The sequence below is a fragment of the Silene latifolia genome, chromosome Y (genome assembly GCF_048544455.1).
Source record: "Silene latifolia isolate original U9 population chromosome Y, ASM4854445v1, whole genome shotgun sequence".
In the NCBI taxonomy this organism is placed as follows: domain Eukaryota; kingdom Viridiplantae; phylum Streptophyta; class Magnoliopsida; order Caryophyllales; family Caryophyllaceae; genus Silene; species Silene latifolia.
Window position 1 is genome coordinate 139,196,471 of NC_133538.1, and position 10,036 is coordinate 139,206,506.

The 10,036-nt window shown below is 34.1% G+C and overlaps 1 long non-coding RNA gene across 1 annotated transcript; it reads left to right on the top strand.

Annotated features, from left to right (window-relative positions):
• The first annotated feature begins 4,059 nt into the window (after positions 1-4,059).
• Positions 4,060-6,118, top strand: LOC141634432 (uncharacterized). Its single transcript, XR_012539154.1, has 3 exons — positions 4,060-4,178; positions 4,277-4,386; positions 5,909-6,118. It is a non-coding gene; the product is annotated as an uncharacterized LOC141634432 (long non-coding RNA).
• Positions 6,119-10,036: the final 3,918 nt, after the last annotated feature.

The window sequence follows — 10,036 nt, forward strand, 5'->3', positions numbered from 1 at the left end:
TAATTAAAATTACACAATTTCTGATTAAAGTTACACATTTTAAACACTAAAGTTACACATTATACATTTAAAATTACATACTTTAAACATTAAAGTTACACAAGACTAATTTAAAGTTACACACTTTTAACATTAAAGTTACAAATTTTTAACATTAAAGTTATACAAGACTAATTTAAAGTTACACACTTTTAAAATTAAAGTTACACACTTTTAACATTAAAATTACACAATACTAATTTAAAGTTTCACACTTAAAAGATTAAAGTTACACACTTTAAACATTAAAATTACACAATAGTAGTTTAAAGTTACACACTTTAAACATTAAAATTACAACCTTTAAACATTAAGGGGGCGTTTGGTACGGGAAAGGGTAAGAGAATGAAATCAAGAAAGGGTAAGAGAGGGAAATGAATGGGATCACCCATATTATACTTGGGTGTTTGGTTGACAATTAGAGGAAAAGGGAATTAAAAGCCAACATCCACCACCTCCTCCACCATTACCCACCACCTGCCACCATTATCTACACCGACACCACCACAAGTAGCGGCGCCGACGATCTTCCTCACGGTACCCCACGGCGAACCTAATCACCACGCCTTATGCCCTCAACAAACACCACAATCCCGACCCCAAACACCTTATTCATTCTAAAAAAATCCACCACAACCCTTCGAAAACCCATCCCCCACCCCTTAAAACACCAGATCTGGTGTGGCTGGCGTCGGACGGTTGCAATGGTGTGGCCGAGGAAGGTGTTGGTGGTGGTTGGTGGGGTGGGAGAGTTACTGAAGGTGTTGGTGTGGTGTTTAGTGGTTGAGGATATGAGGTACCGTGGACAGGCGGCGGCGTTGGTGGTGGTTGTGTCGGCGTCCCTGGTGGTGGTTGTGTCGGTGTGGTGGGTGTAGGGTGTAGGTGGCAGTGGTTGACGGTGTGAGAGGGTGTGGTGGGTGTTGGTGGGAGTGGTGGAAATAGGGAGTAGGAGGAAGAAGGGATTATGGGGTTTGTAGAACTGCAGGGGGGGGGTAAGGATGAGAATGGTTTTTGGGGGTAAGGGGGTATGGGTTACCGCTTTCTTTTAACAGAAACAAACAACAACAAAAGGAATTAACCATTTTTATTCTCTTTCCCTTTCCTTATTCCCCCCAACCAAACGCCCCCTAAAGTTAAAGGATACTAATTTAAAGTTAAACGCTTTTAAACAAAGTTACAAAAATAAAAATTAAAATTACACAATGCTAATTTAAAGTTACACCATGTTAATTTAAAATTACACAATACTAAGTTAAAAATTTGTGGTCTTGTTTTTGTGTATCCACTAAACTTCACCGGACGCCTTTCCCTTCCGTCGGTCCTTCCCTTTTCGGTACTGCCTTTCGCCTGTGACGAAAAACCAATGTCTTTTCCGGCAACCACCTGCTCAACCAACAATTTGAACCAAATACACCATTAAAATAATACAAATACATCATTAGACTAATAAAGTATACTATTAGACTAACACTCATACAATGTAAGGTGAAAAGAAAATTAATGGTGCAATCATCATCGACATTGTCATAGCAGTACCAAAAATGTAATTTAACACTCCCAAGTCAGCACATCTAGGAATTTAGCAGAGCTTGACTATAAAAACTATTACCAACTGAATTAAAATTATTTAACTAAATTGATTAATAGAACATAACAAATTAGCGAAACTGAATACCATGGCTAATACGCGGAAATGAAATCTCAACCCTTTATTATATCATAAATCAGCATTAATTTTTTTCATGTTTCAGTTCTAAATGCTAGATCTAGAAAAATCGAAATAAAATATCAATAAACTAATTATACCTGCGGCGATGTCGGAAAAATTGAAATTAAATATCAACTCTGGTGCTAGTCGGTAGTCGTTATGGTGCTAGTAGGATGTTAGATTTTGATGATTTGTTGTATTTTGTTGTAAATCTGGGTAGAAAAGAGAGGTTTAAGATGGAGAATTTGTCAATTAAGAGAGAGATTGTATGGAGATGGAATGAAAAAGAGTGGAGTAATTGAAATATTGAGAATGAATGACAGATTAATGGGAAATGAAACGATATTGGAAATTGGGGAAAATTAATGCATGTGGTTGGTTGTGTTATATGTTTTTTTTTTTTTTAATCTCAGCCGTCAATTATGTATCATTTAAGGGTTTAGATGAGGACTTATGGACTCATCTAAATTAGAAGGACTTAGTTGAACCTGATTCTATATATATATATATATATATATATATATAAGTGTAGAATCTAGATTTTTCTTATTAATAATTTATGAGAAAACTATCATAATTAAAGTAGATTTGATAATTTATGAGAAAGTAATCCTAATAGAAGTAAATCTAATAATTTAATAGAAGTGGATCTAATAATTTATTAATTATTCTTTACTAAAATAATAATAGAAAAATAACTCTATAAAGAATATTTATTTTAGAAACATTTATAAAGCAAAAAAAATCATATAATAAACGTATAAAAGTGTTAAAATTGTATATTTTATAAACATACAATTAATCTTTGTGAGAAAAAAAAAGGATCCTAATTTCTTACAAATAAAATTATTGTCAAAAATCTAATTTGTTCGATTTTAACTACTTAGAAAAACTCGTGTAGTAACAAAGATAATTTTATTTAAAAACTTTTTTGAATAATTAAAACTTACACGAGTTGTTAATTATAACCAAACCCGTAATTGTCTTACGAAAACCTTAGGACAAAACTTATTTTTATTTTTAAAAAAATATTTCAGGAAAAAGTAACATGTCAAAAGGAAAAAAGAAGTAAAGATTAACATTTACTTAACATTTGGCAGAGAAAAATTTCTACAATGACAATAGTAGAAATAAACAACTTCAACGATGGCATGAAATAGTTTTAACACTGATTTACTATATCGTATCAAATGTGTATGATTAAATTACTAATAATATTCACATCAGATTAAAAAAATTTGAACTACCATTTATAAATACTAAATAAGTCTCATATCGATTTTGTCAAATGAGCCAACAAATTAAATACAAATGAACATAGTCAAGAATCATGATTTTATGCGGGACTAATAATCCAAGAACCAGCTAACTATGAATAAATCAGTGTACGATAAATATATAGAAAAATTGTGAGAATTATATATAATCTACTATTATATCACCGAATTTTTTCTTCAAACTGACTTCAAATTCATATCAAATCCATTATAGACGTTAAAACTGTATTGAATTGCCAAATCTACAAAATTATGCGATTACATCAATTTTTACTTTCTAAATTCCAATTCATCTATGTGTTTTTATTCACTTAATTATTTACCGCGGTTTGCGTATTGCTGGTTATAGATTTATTACTTTGTAATGTACTGATTGTATATTTAAAAGTACAATTGTTTTTATTGTAGCTTTTAATTTTATTTTATTTTTGGAAAATTTCCATTTTGGTCCCTGAGTTTCAGGTTAATTCTACTTTAGTGTCATGAGGTTTGCATAATTCTACTTTGGTGTCCTGAGGTTTCGACTACTTCTGTAACACCCCGTAATTTTAAACCGTTATTACTTTGCGAAAGTAATTTATTAATCAAGTAAAATTTGATATTAACGTATTTGAAGTAATAATAATTCAAAGAAATATAATTTTATTATATTTTGAAGTAAAGTATTTATTTTGATAGTTTCGAAATGTTTAAAAATAGTTTAAACCGTGTAAAAACTTGTTATTTCGAAATAAGGGCATATCGGGGAAAAATGACAACTCTTTTGAAAATTGGGTAAACGATTTTGGAAATGGGTCGTATGAGTATTCAATTTTCTTGTAATCTCGTGTTTAAGAACTTTGGTCTTGTCGAATTTGCAATTGTTGTGGCGGTTAATTATTATCGAAACAAGCCAAAACCGACTCGTAAAATCCCGTCATCCCGCTCCCTTCTTTTTCCTTTCCCGCGGCACCCCCTCCCTATTCTCCTTTCTTTCTGATTTTTCTGCCAACTACACTTTCCTTTTACATTCTAAAGTCTTCTAATTAAAGAAACACCATTTTTATGCAAAATCTAAGCTTTTCTAAGCTATTTTCGCCATAACTCACTCGTTTTTAGTCGGATTTTCGCATAATTTATATTTCCGGAATCCTCTCGTCGAGATCTACAACCTAGTATGTTTTAATTTCAGTTTTCTTGAAGTTGTTTTAAGACGAATTTTGGCAAATTTCGGTATTTATACTTATTTATTGTGTTTTTATTGTTTATTTAGGTGAAGAATTGGAGGACGAGTTTGGGGACTCGTATATTGTCGAAGATAGCGGCTAGTTGCTTGTTAGGGTTTGGTTTTTAAGGTGCTAATTGCTCATTTTCTAGCTTAAGGTAACATATTTCGAGTTACTCGACGAATAATCGTCACATTCTTTGGTTTTTGTATGTTTTTGTGATTTTTGGTTGAGTAGTAAATTTTCACATGTTTAAAATGGGTTGCATGCATGTCTTTTGTTAGTTTAAGATAACATGTTAGTATTAGGAACGATTAATTATGTTTCAGACGGTGTTAAACTGAACAAAAACGGAAAAATGGAGGTGTAGGGGTGGCGGCAGCAGGCCCGGCAGGCCCACGGTAGGCCCACGGCTGGCCCGGGTCAGCCCGTTGCTTGTTTCGCGGTTTTTCATGCTTTGTTCATCGTTTTAGGTTCATTAATGTTATAGTTAGTATAAGATACATATGAGTACACTTAGGAAATGAATCATATTAGTAGTAAAAATTATGTTAATGGTAAAAATTATGTTTATATTGGTAGTTGCACATGTTAGGGTAGATTATAAAATGAAATTGTAATGATTAGGCTCAAAATGAATTTTATAGCGATAATTGTAATGTTTTGATGATTGTCGAAAAACCGAGCCTTAGTCCCTTTGATCGATTCGATGTCGATTAATTGAGTGATTGGTCAGCCGCAATTTAACCCGTATCTGTCGCAGGGCTGGGGTTGCGGGTAAAAATTCGGTTGGATGAAATTTTATATGAATTGGATAATCGGCCTTTTTCTTGTTTTAAGCCATTTATCAAGTTTTTAAGTTCACATGTATAGTTGGTTGAATTTAATAGTGTCTTATATTGTAGAAATGGCCCTAGATTCCCTGAAGCCTTTAATATTGTTAATATTGCTAGAAATGGTATTGGTATTAAATACTTTCTTGCAGGTTGTTGTGTTTGTCATAGATAGGTCTTTATAGTCTCTGACGAGTATATGTTCACTGCTTAATAGCCTTTGTGTTCCTGACTAGTGGATTTATATCCAAGTTGGGGCATGACCTCGTTACTTATTTTGATAGTAAGTGGTCAACTTAAGTACTAGCCAACCCTTTGGTGGACTCCTTAGGGTACTCACTTTGTTTTAGAAAAATTGTGGGTCTTGGGTGCGGTGGTGTGTATCCGCATGTCTAGGTCTGCGCAGATTTTAGGCTAGGGTTGTGTTGTGTCTTGGCCATGTTTTATTAATATTAACCGCTGAGCCAAGATACCGGTTCGATTACCTTCCCTACCTCGTGGTATAGACTCGATTCTGAGTGACTATTGACGGTACTAAGAACTTATGCCTGTCTTTGATATATTGCCCTTTCTTGTATGGTGATTTTATGAATTGTAATAGGTGAGATGTAAGCCGGTTACAATTGATAAAGTTTGGATTACTATTTGTTATATGTTTCACATGATAGTTTATTTCGGTCAGTTAGGGGGTCATAGGTTGGAATACTTGATAATTAAATTGTTTATCATGTTGTTTACATGTTTTATTACATGTTATATTAAATATGACGTTTCGTGGCTGGGAGGACTCGAAGTTACTCCCCACTGAATTGTGGCTTTCGTGTTTGTATAAAATGCGATTGACAGGTTGAAGATTTAGGTGGGGTCACAGACGAGCTAGTGAGCATAAGGAACCTTGGACCTAGTTTGGCTATTTTTAGTAGTAAACCTTTTAACTTTTGGTTTTGTATATATTTTGAAGGGACATATGTCTCCCTTTTCTATTTTGGTTTGTATCATTATATTCCCGTGTCTTTAGCGTGGTTATGTAAATTAGTTTATTAGCTCTTGCAGGTATTGGCACTCTTAAATTTGGAGATGTTTGTGAATGGTTTAGGAAAAGTTTTAAAAATTACAGGTTTTATCTAGTTGAACCAATTACAAACATATCCTACCAGTTTTTCTGTAGATTTTGCGTGTTTAATTATCGCGTTATTTAAGGGTGTCACAGTTGGTATCAGAGCATATTTGCTCCCGACGCACGTTTGTGCACCCCACCTAAAATCACTTGACCTTTAAATAATAAACTTGAGAGATGGGTAGGATGGGTAGAGTTAGGATTTTATGTGCTAGTCTGTTTGTGATTGCTAATTGTTAGGTTTGTTGATTGTTAGTTATTAATTTTGGTGCCGTTAAATATTGGTTATGCCAAATGAAGAATGCTTCCACTTTCTCGATATTTCTTTCAGTATTCAGTGTATCTTACCTTAACCTTCCCATCTCGTTGTTTATTCATCTTTCAAATTCCTCTTCTCTCGCCTTGGTAACTACTCTTCAATTCTTTCTCCTGATTCATCCTCAGTTCGTTTTCTTCCTATAAAAAAAGTCCATGTGGACACCTTCCTTTTATTCCGCAGGATAGTCCCCTTGTTCAAGAGAACCCGGTTTTAAGAGAATGTAACTTTGGAGGGCGTGAACGAGTTGAGAAATTGATTGTTTAAGGTTTGAGTTGTATAGGAGAATATAACTTGGGATCCTTTGGTTAGTCTTGTTAGTTGTGCTTGATATGGGAGCCTAGTGAGTTGAGAAACACCTTGGGATTTATGACTATTGAGAGCTTGTTTGTTATAGATGATTGAGCATGGGTACTACCTTAGTACATAAGATGGAATGAACCTGAGCTACTTCATTTGAGAGTCTTGATGTTTCTTGTGGAAAATTTAAGGAATGATAGTTAGCCCTAATCCTTGTAGACCTTGAAAGGAATACAATAGGACATTGACGTTGCTTAATGGATTGGTATCGTACTTTGGAATTAGTTAGTTTGTTAAACCTTTTGAGTTGACCAAAACTAGTATAGAGTAGCCCTTGTTGACCTTTCGAAATTTGAGAACACGTGGTTGACCTTTTTAATCATATCTGAATTTGGGAATTTTGGTGGAATGTTGTTCAATGTAGTTCGTAAGTTCAAAGATGTGATTCTAATTTATGGTATCGGAGACTAGAAGTATTAAGTCGTGAGATGAGGGAGTAAACAAGCCATGGTACTTGGGGATGACATAGTAAGTGAAGTTCGATGATGAGAATGGTAAAGGAGATACTTTGGGACATGGATGGTAACAAATGAATTTGTGTGGTGAATTGATTTTGGCTCTTAGAACCAATTGAGTTGAGGAATACCTACCATTGTGGAGTCCTTGTTAGTCCTATGATTTGGTAGACTTTTGAGGCTTTGTTGAGCACCTTAGTGATGTAACCTTATCATATCGATCATAGGCTTTGATGAGTGTTTGGTAAGCGGTAACCCTTTCATTATGCCGCTTCTGTTCTCCTTCCCTTCTCTTTAACGTTTGTTGAACCCTGTTTTTTATGCCAAAGTTTATGTATCTTCTTCTTGCCTAGATATCTTCTTAACTCGAATACCTCTTATTTTTGTCAACCGTTATCTTTACGGTCCGACTCCTTATTTCCTAACATGTCATTTGTTCCTTGCTTATCCTTCCTTAACGCCTTTTTATAATACTATTTCTTTTGAGAAATGTTGGCCTTGGTTGGACATCATGACCTTTGAAGGGATTGTTGTGTTTGACCCTTTCCTGGTTTTGAGAGGATTTGATATTGGAAAGACTTAGATAGTGTGATGAGACATGCTTGATGGTTCTTATACATATAGATCCTTGATAAAGTGAGTACGTTGGATTGGTGGATTTTGTGTGTCAAATGTGAGTGATAGTGATTACTACTTGAGCTATGGTATGAGAGTGAGAGTAAGCTACATTATTGGGAAGTTTTAGCACTGGTTTTAATAACTAGAAAGGGTAATGGTTTGGTTGACACCAATTGTTAGGTTAAAGAACATAGTTTCATTTATGGTTTTAGGAACTCTGAGGTGATAAAGTGTTGTTACAATTAAGACCTTGTTCTTTGGGAATTTGATGGTAAGTAAGTTTAGGATGTCAAATTTGAAAGAATATTCCTTGAGATGTTGAAGACCATAATGGATTGGTGATGTGATTTGATATTAGTTGGCTCTTGAGAGTTCTTGAGTTGAGAGAGACTTAGTATTGAGAAGAATTTGTTAATCCTATAGTTTTATAGACCTTGAGGTCGCATTGAGTACTTGTGATGATGTGATGGTGTTGTAGCTTAGTGTAGTTCCGCTTTTGGGAATCCTTAGTAAGTAAAAGGATAGAGAAACTTGAGATCCTATTGATTTTTCAGATTTTGGGGTTGGTATGTTACCACCTTGTTTTGAAATGAGAATCTGGTGAACTATTTGAGGAACTTTCTCTTGGAGTTTATAGCTTGGTATTGGAATTCTTGATTAAAGGTTTATTTGTTTTGAGGAACCCATAGTTGACACTCGTTGGATACGAATATAGCTTTGTTGGAAGCCTTGACCCTAGGCTTGTGGAAGTTGTTTCTGGATGTTTGAGGATTTGGAACGATGAGATCATACATATAGTGGAATACCTTGTTTCAGGGATTAGATTAGGATCAGGTAACATAAGCGATTGAGGAAACCCTTGGGAGTGATGTGGTTATGAGTGATGTTGTTGTTTGTGATAAAAGTGTCTGGCGTTTCCTTGTTGTCTAATTTCCCTTCTTCCTTGATCATGAACGTTATCGATCATACCTCTCTTCCTTACTTCATCATAGCTCTTTTGATTAGTTAAGCTTGAATCCTTTTTGCATACCTGCTCCTATGATGTCTAAGTTACTTTTCACTTCGAGGAATTTCTAAATATTTCAAGCTACTAGTTTCGATTCATTCTTGAAAACTCTTCATTAATGTTTTGAAGGTATTTTGGTTTTTGATTTATACAAATGATTTGCCTTTTTACCTTATCCTTGATATGGAATGTGGATGTTCTGTCGATCAACAAGAGTATCACCGTTTCATTGAAAAGATACCTATATTTTCTTATGATGATATTATTAAGATGTTGTTTACTATAATTTCTCCTTCTAAGTTTCGAGGACGAAACTTTTTAATAGGAGGGGTGATTGTAACACCCCGTAATTTTAAACCGTTATTACTTTGCGAAAGTAATTTATTAATCAAGTAAAATTTGATATTAACGTATTTGAAGTAATAATAATTCAAAGAAATATAATTTTATTATATTTTGAAGTAAAGTATTTATTTTGATAGTTTCGAAATGTTTAAAAATAGTTTAAACCGTGTAAAAACTTTTTATTTCGAAATAAGGGCATATCGGGAAAAATGACAACTCTTTTGAAAATTGGGTAAACGATTTTGGAAATGGGTCGTATGAGTATTCAATTTTCTTGTAATCTCGTGTTTAAGAACTTTGGTCTTGTCGGAATTTGCAATTGACAAGCGGTTCTAATTATTATCGAAACGAGCCAAAACCGACTCGTAAAATCCCGTCATCCCGCTCCCTTCTTTTTCCTTTCCCGCGGCACCCCCTCCCTATTCTCCTTTCTTTCTGATTTTTCTGCCAACTACACCTTCCTTTTACATTCTAAAGTTTTCTAATTAAAGAAACACCATTTTTATGCAAAATCTAAGCTTTTCTAAGCTATTTTCGCCATAACTCACTCGTTTTTAGTCGGATTTTCGCATAATTTATATTTCCGGAATCCTCTCGTCGAGATCTACAACCTAGTATGTTTTAATTTCAGTTTTCTTGAAGTTGTTTTAAGACGAATTTTGGCAAATTTCGGTATTTATACTTATTTATTGTGTTTTTATTGTTTATTTAGGTGAAGAATTGGAGGACGAGTTTGGGGACTCGTATATTGTCGAAG